The following is an 11,227-nucleotide window of genomic DNA, read 5'->3' as shown; positions in this document are numbered from 1 at the left end:
AGATGAAAGGTTGGAAACATCTCTGACTCTCCTATGGAGGTAGAATAAACATAATTAAAATGATCATATTTCCTAAACTATTGTATCCATTACAAGTTTTACCCTTATTATTGACCAGATCAGATGCAATGAAATTGGATACAGAATTTAGACGTTTTATCTGGAATTCCAAAAAAACGCGTATTGGGTAGATCAAATTACAACAGTCAAAAAATAGAGGAGGGCTGAATTTACCAAATGCTACCAAATATAACCAAGCGGCCCAATTGCGACACCTTAAAGACTGGTTGCATAACACGGATACTTATACTAATACTACATTAGATCAGAATTTTATCCCTAACCTTAGCTTATTAGCCTTTATTCATCTACATGAAAAAGAACTTCCAATTCAAACTATAAATAATCCAATCTTGTATACTGTGCGTAAACTTTGGCATAGGCTTTGCCACATATACCATTTAAGCCCTTATATCTCAATGAACCTCCCATTATTAAACAACCCTAACTTTCAGGACGGATCAGCTTCCTTCCCATTTACTAACTGGGCGAAATTAGGAATTACTAAGATAAGATCATTAATTGATACAAGTACGCGAAAACCTATGACCTATACTCGAATAAGCTCTACTTATCCACAACTAGCCCCTTATCATCTAGCAATATTTCAATGCCAACATTACATTAATACAGTACTAAGTAAAATCTCTCCGGAGGATTGGGATAATCCCTTGGAGGCTATGCTTTCGAGACCTCCCCTGACTCGTCAAGCCATCTCACAGCATTATTCCCTATTACGTACCCAATTTGACTATAACCATTCTAAAACTGGCCTTTCATTGTGGCAGGAACAATTTCCTCACCTGACACCAGAGGTTCTTTTAAAGGCACTGACCAATTCCATTAAAATATTACCGGCCATGACCTACACAGAAATGTTCCTAAATATCTATCATAGGGCATATCTGTCTCCATCTCGCCGATTTCAGATAGGTCTATCAGAATCACACTGTTGTCCGCAATGTGGGTCTCCGAGAGCGGATTTGACACACTGTTTTTGGGAGTGTCCCCCAATTAAACGATTCTGGACCCAGATTTGGAGATTTTCTAATACACACCTGGTAAATTATGCGCCTCTATCTCCGGAATGGGCGATATTCGGAATACTTCCAAATACTTGCAAAGTTAGTAAAGGATGCAATAAACTACTATTAGCAGTTTCTGCTGCGGCCAGGAAGAGCATACTCCAGGTCTGGGCCCAGGATTCCCCTCCTATGTTTTCCCTTTTTAAAGAAAAGCTCTATCACATATTCCGAATGGATTGGATAGAGACGTCTTTGCAGAAAGAGGTTAGAGTAAAGCAATTCTTTGACGCATGGGAGAGCTTTATAACTCTCTTACCCCGTATCACACGTACACAACTTTGGAATAGCTTCCACAATACTGAGTGGTACGGGTTAAGAATGGTCTCAGCGGACCCTCCGATTGACTTATCTCCACCTTCTAATGGTTAAGTCCTAGACAGGATGGATTATTTGAGAATGGGAGATTGGGCATGTTAATGACTTATTGAATTGTTTGAAAAAATGTGAAAATATGTATTTATTTCATAATGCATCCAATTGTATATGTGATATTGTATACCTCAATAAAAACTGTTTATAAAAAAAAAAAAAAAAAATACTGACATATCCGATATCATAGTTGGTTCCTCAGAGCTCAAGATCTCTCTGTATGTGAACAAAATATTGAGGTCTATTACCTATCCGCATATAACTCCCTAATCTCATCAGTGACTTGCATATCTTTGGCAAAGTTTCTAATTATAAAAACAACTCAAATAAATATGAATTTTATACTTCAAATTTTCCCTCTGATAGGAGCCACATCCTAAAAGCCAACTTTGATTTCTGTTTTTTTAACAAAATTTTTATTGTTTTTAAGAGGCAAAGTATTAACATACAAAAAAAATAAATCAACAGATACATGGGTATTGAATTACATAACAGGAAAATATGTAAATGATACAGCATTGTTTGAATATTCAGTTTGGATTACAAAATGGAGTCTAGCAGCCATGATTATATTTATATTTGTCACAAACGCCCAGCCTGTCCCAGATACAGCAATCTGACTGGCGTCACCTTAGTCACTTAGCATCGAATACACCTTTTCTGCCACCAAGGATTTATTATGGTGTCCTTACATTCACCAGAACAACTCATTAATGTTTCACACTTAAATCATATACACATGTAGCATGAGCCTCCCTGGGCTTCGTAAATTCACAAAGAATCACGAAGAATATGTTAGATTAAAATTATTTAATCTGAAAAATGTTTCCAAGTCTTAATTACAAAAATTAACAACAAGGCATACAATATATTGTACAATTAAGCTTTAGAAAATAAAATAGGAAATAAAACCAGTCACTACTTACTTAGTTAGACTTGTGTGAGGGAACAGACATTGAGAAGGATGGGACATTTCAGTCTTGATAAAACCCCTCATGAAAATGCACACTGTAATGTCTAAAGCAGAAGATTTTAAACCCTTCTTACAGGCTCTTCACCCCCAATTTAGGAATTACATTTTTTATTACGTCCGATTGATTCCCAAAATGACACAGAGCTTTCCAAAGTAAATTATCTATCACTAAGATATATGTTTGGGCATCTCAGAGAATCTCTCACCTCTGATCTGCTTGAGTGGCTAGATGGTTTATAACTTTGGGGCTTCAAACTCCTCCAAGATCCTTATCTATCTGGCTAATTTCAAAAGACTCTTGGTTAATTGCACTAGGTCAGTCAGCAAAGCATACTTTGAGAGGCTACATAAAATAAACACATTTTCATACATGAATTGAACAGAAGATAACAATCAGTCATTACATATACTACATAATTATCACAATATGCTATAGCTTTAATGAAATTAATGTTTCCAAGAAGTGAAAATGTTTATAACTTTCATGGAATGTATGCTTTGCAAGGCCGTACAGTTTTGTCTGTGTGCCATGGCAGCCAAACAACTTAGAAGGCAGCGGAAGTATTGTGTAATTTGGCTGTTACACTTTCCATGCAATATGTAGACCATATACTTTGCATAGTGCTGAATATTGTAGGTATGGCAATATATTTATCCAGTGGGCTGCTATGAGCCATGTTGCCGTATTAACAATATGTCCGATTAACTGCTGTAAGTGGCGAGGGGTGTTAGGAATAGGCCTGGGTAACTGTGTGCATAATGTAGAGTTATGTTCACTTCAGTTATGGATAAAATGAGCAAGTGAAATTTCTTGCCAGTAAGGGTGTATTCTTGTGCAGGTCCACCATATGTGCAGTAGAGAATTGCCTCGTTGACCGCAGGCTAAACAACAGAGATCAGAGGAGTTGGGGAAACTGAGCAAACGTGGGTGGGACCCAATACCATCTATAAAAAAATCTTATGGGCGTTCTCTTTCACCCAAACAGATATCAATGTTTTACCAAAGTTAAATTTGATTGTAGACCACTCCTTCTGGTCCAGTACCTCCCCCTTATGTCTCTCCCATGTCAATTCATGGGGATCCTTGGGAGGTTGATTGTGCTGGAGCCATATTTGGTAAACAGTGGAAAAAAGACCCTTCAATGAGAGGGAGCCGTGGCAGAGAGCCTCTAGTGGCAAACATTGTTCGGAAGCCAGAGGGAGCTTGAGAGAGTTACTTTTGAATTTGGAGGTACTGGTAGAATACGCAGTTAGAGATTGCCAGTGAGGTGTTGAGAGCTGTGAAGGTGGGCATAGGGGCTAGATCCCATACAAACAACAGTTTATGGAGTGAACTGTTAAGGAAAACTGGTGATCCTGAGTTTCAGTTCCAGAGTGCAGCTAGAAATGTATAGCCAGAGCACAATTGATGAGTTTGGGCGGCAAAATCCCAGATGGAGAGGGAGAACTTAACTGTGGTAATGTGGTTAATCATTTTAGGTCTCTGGTTTGGAGCACTCCAATAAGTCTGATTCAATATGTGGCCATACTTTTTGGTGTGGTGGGGAGTGCTATACTACACATTGAGAGAGATGAGTGATTTGGTGGTTGTGGAGGAACTGCATACGAATTCTAGCTTTCCATCCTGTCCAGATTAATTTTGTTAGCGTCTGCTGTAGGATTCTTAGGACATGTACGGGGACATGTATGGGGAGAGTCTGCCAGGCATACAGTAGTCTAGGGAGAACATTCACCTTACTGCTAGCTATGCACCCAAACCAGGAAATGAGGTATTTGGTCCAGTGGATCAAATCACTTTTGATAGAGTCTGAAAGGAGGGGGATGTTGGCCGCATATAGCTGGGGGTAGGGGTTAGTGAGATATATATCTAAATATATGGGATTCTGAGGCTGTCAACATAAAATGTAATTCGCCGGCGATTGGAAGCCAAATCAGTTTTGACGTCTCAGACCCGTAAGTAAACAGCCGATAGTGGCTGTGAAGCCGCTTCTCATGAATACTGCTTGTTTGTAGCTGCATTTGGCTTCCAATCACTGGCAGTGCTTATGTTTATCGTAGGATAGTCTAACCCTCTGGACTAAATAAATATTTTGTTAATAGGAAACTGTGTACAAGCAATATCGGGATAATATAAGGTGATTGGGGAACTTAGCAGTAAAAGACCGCTACCATGGGACAGCCTTAGAGACATTGGACTCCATGGCAGATGATTAGAGTGTGCATATATATGTGAATCTTAATTAATAAGTGAAAGTATCCCTTGGAGGCAAGAAATGGATGGATAATAGATGTGACCATCCTTATTGTGTCAATAATGACTTTATGACACAGTAAAATGATGTGGTATCTCTAGGTTACAACACAAAAGCACAGGAGATAATCCCTCCTACAAGTAAATACAATTCTGTCCAGGATTACTCGATTCCTCAATAGCCTTTAAATAAGTTCACTCATATAACAAATTAGATACCCTCTGATCCAATATATCACAATATGGGAGATCTTCACAGACATATGTGATAGTGGTTAATAATAAAAGGATGACTAGATTCACAGTATATGAAGAACATAAGCAGTAGCAATAGTTGTGAACAATATGTTCTAAAGATTAGTGTGTGTAAGTGGCCGGCTGATTTACAAACAGTTGATATGTGAATAAGCAATGATTATTCACAGTAACTCTTGAAATCAGTGCAATAAGTATATTCATAGGATGGTAATGATGGATTACCCCGGACATAAATAAATTAGGAGCATATCATTCGATACTGTGAACCATATGAATGCGGCACTTACCTAGGGGCTCTGATGTTTTTATCTCACAACTTTCTATATCTATTTGAGCACAAATAAATTTCTATAGTTTAAGTATTTTGCCATCAGTGTTCTCCAAATAAAGGCTTTGGCCAATTTTTGAACAAGTACAAATTAATTTTAATCAATTAAATGTGAACATATAATGCTAAGTATCAGTGGACTGGAGTGCCTTTTTTTTTTTTTTTTTTTCAAATTCTGGTGTTTTAGACATAAAAGTAATATGAAACAATAACAGCAATTGAATCATTAGGATGAAGGGTGAAAAATGAGAACACTAATCAACATAATCAACAAAAGGCACTACAAATCTGACAATAAATAATAAAATAAATGTAAGTATAAAATATTATATTAAGTCCACATTATCATCAAAATATAGCTGGGACTCCCAGATCCCACCCAATAGTGGGGAGCCCCAAAAGGGTAGCAACAGGCAACAAATACAAGTCTAAGCAAGGTAACCTAAGTAGAGAACCTAAGAAATAACAATAGCAGAAAAATTTACATCTATCGAGGTGAAAGTCACAGTAATGAAATATGAGTTCTTAAAAACAAACTTATTTAGTTTAGTTACTGGACAACAAAAGGTCTAGAATCTATCACCGTACCTCAAGCCTTCTGCCACTCTGGAGCTGGAGCAGAAGATTTAGATGGTGTGGCGAGGGCAGCAGGGACAACAGTCCAAAGGAGGGTCTGGTAAGAGCCCGAAACATTTAAAGAGGTCCAGCCCTTTTTCCGGTGTCGTTATGGAGTGGTTGCGGCCCTCCTTAGTCACAATTATTTGAAAGGGGAAGCCCCACTTGTATTTCAGTGGTAACGCAGGGCATTAGTGACTAGTTATTAAGTCTCTGCGCTTCATGAGGGTGTAAGGGGCTAGATAGTGGTAGAGTTGTACCTGCGCACCAACATAAGAGATATTGGGGACATTGTGTACTGATGCCATGATCTGGTTTTTTTTAGTCTTAAAATAATGAAAGAGGATAACAACGACCCTAAGGGCTTGATGTGGGTTTGGTTTGGGGCAAAGCGCCTTGTGCAGGTAGGACGAGTCTTTAGATAAGTTCATAAGTGGAAAAATAGACCCTCTAAAAATTGTGGGAGAGCATTAGGGGTGACGGTCTCAGGAACATTTTTAGTTCTAATGTTGTAGAGTCTGTTGCGATTCTCGAAGTCCTCTAGATGATCATTGGTGGTGTTGGCAGACAGCATCAAGTTGGTTCTCTACAGTGTCTATACGAGCATGTTACACTATGTCGAAGCGTAGTTCAAATACGGTTGCTCTCATTTCAGACTGAATGGTTTTGTTGACAATTGCAACCACATTATTTGCCGTCAGTGGTGAGGTTGTTACAGAGGTCATATCAGAGTCCGAACCCACTTCAACTGGATCCATAGTGAACTTAGGCCATGTGCTGACTTTCTCCAATGTCTCTCTACGATTGTGCACTTGGGTATAGACGCTGCCTTTTTGTGTAGTGCGACATTTTGAGGAATTAGGCGGCACAGCTCATGTATAATATGGGTCGCATTTAGGAGTGTGAAGTTCAAACGGAATGTGACTGGTAGATATATACAAGATATTATGCGGGTTCACCTAATGTGCCCTGTGGCATTACTCGGTACAGTTCATGGGCGTGCCCTGTTCTGCTATAAAGAGGCAGCTGTCTATTAAGGTAGTATGTGCCTCTACCCCTAAAATGGCAGATCACTGTAAGACGCCCGTAGAATATTGTGGTGCTCCAGTAGTTGGTGGTAGTCCTGGAACAATACTTCTGTGCTGGGGTGGTGGGGGCAGTGAGGGAGGGGGGGTGAGACTCTCCAGCAGCAGCCGTGTCTCAGCTACATTAGACATTGACAGCGAAGAGGAGACCCGCACCAGAGATTGTGGTGCACGTGATGTGACTGTGTTCCTCTGGATGTACCACAGTTCCCTGAGAAGGCAGTAGACTAGTCTATGCCCTCCAGTAAAACCCGGCCCCTACACAGCTGCCATGGATGCTGCGACTCCCCATAGCTGGGGGTGAGCTACGGCTAGGGCAAGTAGTGGAGGTGTATGTGTGGTGTAGTGACCCGGGTGAAGAATGGTTTATGCCCGTGGCAGCTAGAGGGAATGCTGCGTAGGCCCCAGGTGATAGAGGAGCAGCTGCAGGATTCCCTCTCTCACCAGGGGTCTCAGAAGTGTCCTGGGAGGCAGGCGTGAGTTGTGATAAGGGTTGTGGGATGGGGTCTGCCAACTTTGATTTCTGTTGGCAGCCTCAAATGTTAAAATACCTTGGAATCTACTTAAACATAACATATAATCAGCTCGATACAGCAAACTTTCCTCTAATAGAGACAATTAAGTCAGACCTCGCTAAATGGGACAAACTATTAAAAACTTGTGTGGGTAGGATTTCATCCAAATAAAAAAAATATATAAAAAAAATCTTCCGTTTTTTTAAATCTTTTTCATACCCCCCCAATCAGATTTCCTGCTAGTAGTTTAATAATAAATAGCAATTGGCTAGAAAATTAATCTGCAAGGATATCTTACATAAACCAATCCAGGAGGGAGGGGTTAGAGCCACTAACTTTTTGAAATATTACAGAACTGGACATTTGACCTAATGGGGCGAATTTATAAAAAGTCAGTTTTTCCAGCATGTTTGTCTTTGCCGCATCTCATCATCAATTTTGGCCTCCAACCACAGTTTATTATTCTGCATATTGAAGGCTAACAATTGAAGCTGCTGTTGATTTGTGGTGTTTACACAATGAAACCCGCCAACAGCTTCATAAAAATTGAGCTATATTTAAATAATGCTGGGTTGTCATTGGTTGATTTTGTCACACATTTTACCTCATCTGCATTTTTCAAGTCTGCCTATTGTCTAAGATGTGTTAAGGGTTTCAAAAACTAGTGCTAGGAAATTGAGGAGGTTGGTATATTATGTTTCAAATGTGATTTGGTGTATGGATTTTGATTACAGAGTGATTAGTCTTGTGCCTTTGTATAGTCTAGTTAATTTCTGCTGTTTGTTCAAGTTATTTGTCCCTGTGTATCGTACTTTCATTGTTATGGGTCAAATTTGCATGTGAGTTTTGTGTTCTTGTAAGGCACATTAGGGATGAGAATCATTTGATGTGTCATGGGAACCATCGGTTACATGTTTTCAATGTTTAACCTGCAATGGTGAGAATCCAATGTTTCCTCACCATCACTAGATATCACCTCTGATGTTTTCTAAAGCTGGTGTTCTGTTTTGTTTTTTTAATTTGTCTTTTTAATTACGCTGTGGTGCTTTGGAATGCCTGCTGTCTGTCTTTCTTCATCACAACTAAAGAGAGTCTGACAAAAGACACACTGAACTGGCTGCTGCGGCATGGGATGATGGCTGAGAGTGAAAGACACTCTGGACAGCCAATCACCAGCAGCACATTGGACAGGAGGTCAGACTGGTAGGTATTGGTAATTGAGCAGTGAGTGACAATGTCAGCGACTCACTGTAGTTGCTGCATGGGACAGACCACAATGTCAGTAAGTCTGGAGTCATGTCATTGGGGGGAGGGAGAGGGAGTGCTGGAAGAGAAATATTGGAGCCCTGAATGGGGAGGGGGGGGTGTAGGTATCAGAAAACTATGGCTCCTGCTATGGGGCGTACATAGTAAATCTCTTTCTAGGTGGTTATGCAACTTATCTTACAAGTAAAAAATCCTAAACCATAATCTTTATTATAAACACCATTGGGTATATTTAGTAAGCTGCATGTTTGAAAGAGTGGGGATGTTGCCTATAGCCTCCAACCAGGTTCTAGCTGTTATTTTGTAAAATTAACTAAATAAATAAATGCTATAATCTGATTGGTTGCTATAGGCAACATCTCCACTTTTTCAAACCCACAGCTTAGTAAATATACCCCCATGTCTAAACCATATATCTAGTCAAAGCCCCCCTATTATTTACCTAACCCAAGAAAGAACCCCAAGAATAAAGAAATCGACGTTGTTAAATAAAGAAAATCATTTTTTTTCTTCTTACAAATGATAGTGCTTAGAACAAATATTTAATCAGTGTACCCATTGCTTATGTTGCTTTCAATCAGGTCACTATCCCTTACCCTAGAACAGTGATGGCTAACCTGACACACTCTAGGTGTTGTGAAACTACAAGCCCCAGCATGCTTTGCCAGCTACCAGCTAGTTATCTACTGGCAAAGCATGCTGGGGCTTGTAGTTTCACAACACCTGGAGTGTCACAGGTTAGCCAACACTGCCCTAGAACAGTGTTTTCCAAACCCAGTTCTCTGGGACCCCTAACAGTGCAGGTTTTCCAGGTCACCAGTGAAATAATTATACCACCTGTGAATCTTTCAAAATGTGCCAGTAATGAATACACCTGTGCTCCAGCAGAGATATAGAAAACAAGCACTGTTAGGGGTTTCCCAAGGACTGGGTTTGGGAAACAATGTACGAGTGTACGGGTTAATGACCCGATTGAAAGCAACACAACAATGAGCAAACTGAATGTAATTAGAAATGTAAATTTAATAAAAAATGCTAAGTAAATGTGGGAGGAAATAAACCAAAAATAAATAAAGGCAATTGATGCACCATCTATTCTTCCCTTCCACAATTTATAACTGTGATGCATCACAAGGTCACCATGAACACTACTCAGAGAAAAGCACTGAAGAGTTATTCCTCCTGTTTTAATAAGGTCTTTGAGTTGAACCTACGTTTCCATAGAGACAAGGGATGCCAATGTTGTGGAAGGCAGCTACCACGAAGATTTCTATTACAGCACCAAATTCTTCCTTTGAATCAAGCATGGTGACTCATCCATGGTTGTAAGTAATAACAGTTTAATTGGTTTCTGTCCTCAGCCAGAATTGAAGGGAGTTCTGTGATTGACTACTATAGTTGTCATGTTACCCATGTTTAGTCCTACACTGTATATGTGAAGCAGGGTCCAGCGGCATTTATATATTCTTTAATATGACTCCTTCAAACAGTAAACAAATTCAATAATCAATATCTATGAACTATAACAAGTTTAACCCCAACCTGCAGAATACACCTTTTACATATCAGATAAAACCTTATACATGTTTTGATTAATAACTCCCACCCAAACATAATTTTAGCAATTTCCGTAAAAGTTGTGCTCCATATTATAACCCTGTATAGCTGAAATTATTCACAACTGAGAGTTCATGTCTTGATTAAAGTAAAAATTGGGGAACTGGATAAAAAAAATTACAAGTAAGATGCATAATTTGACACAGCAACAATCTATAAGCATTTTAAAAAGGCAAAATATTTATGTGGGCAAATAATTTAAGGTGAAAAAAAATACTAAAATGACTTTCAAAAATCATGAACTTTTTTTGCATATCCAGCTCTCACTCAATAACACTTAATATTTAGCATTTGAACAACTTGTTTACACTTATTTAGTTGTAAGTATCTATATACTGTTTTTTTTGTTTCTATTGTGGAAGTCAAATAATTGGATGAAGCCGACTAAATTAAATAATTTTGTTTTACTGCTCGATTGCGATTAGTACGCCACGTGCAATGACGCAATCACACGGATTAACAATACACATACATACATTTGCGAGTTGGAACTTTAATAAATGTGTACTATTTACATCAGTTTAATAGCAAAACTTTAAGGTTAAACAAAGCTAAAACTTCATTAAAAAAGGCATCCAAGGCTCACGATATAGGAAATGCATCATGTTTAGAGACATTTTAATCTGGACATTACCATCAGGAATCAAGCCACTATCAGCGAAGCAATCGCTAGTTATGGAAGATAAAGGATCAATGCTCAAAATGATATTGTGTTTGGAATGCAAATAGGTTGGTTTAAACTGGATTAAGTAGGTTCCCCCTTAGGCACATGTGCTCAGCTGTTGAAGTGAGCTGGCCCCCACCT

Source organism: Mixophyes fleayi, chromosome 2, assembly GCF_038048845.1.
Source record: "Mixophyes fleayi isolate aMixFle1 chromosome 2, aMixFle1.hap1, whole genome shotgun sequence".
Taxonomy (NCBI): Eukaryota; Metazoa; Chordata; class Amphibia; order Anura; family Limnodynastidae; genus Mixophyes; species Mixophyes fleayi.
The sequence above is the reverse complement of the archived record's forward strand: the minus strand, read 5'-3'. Positions refer to the sequence as shown.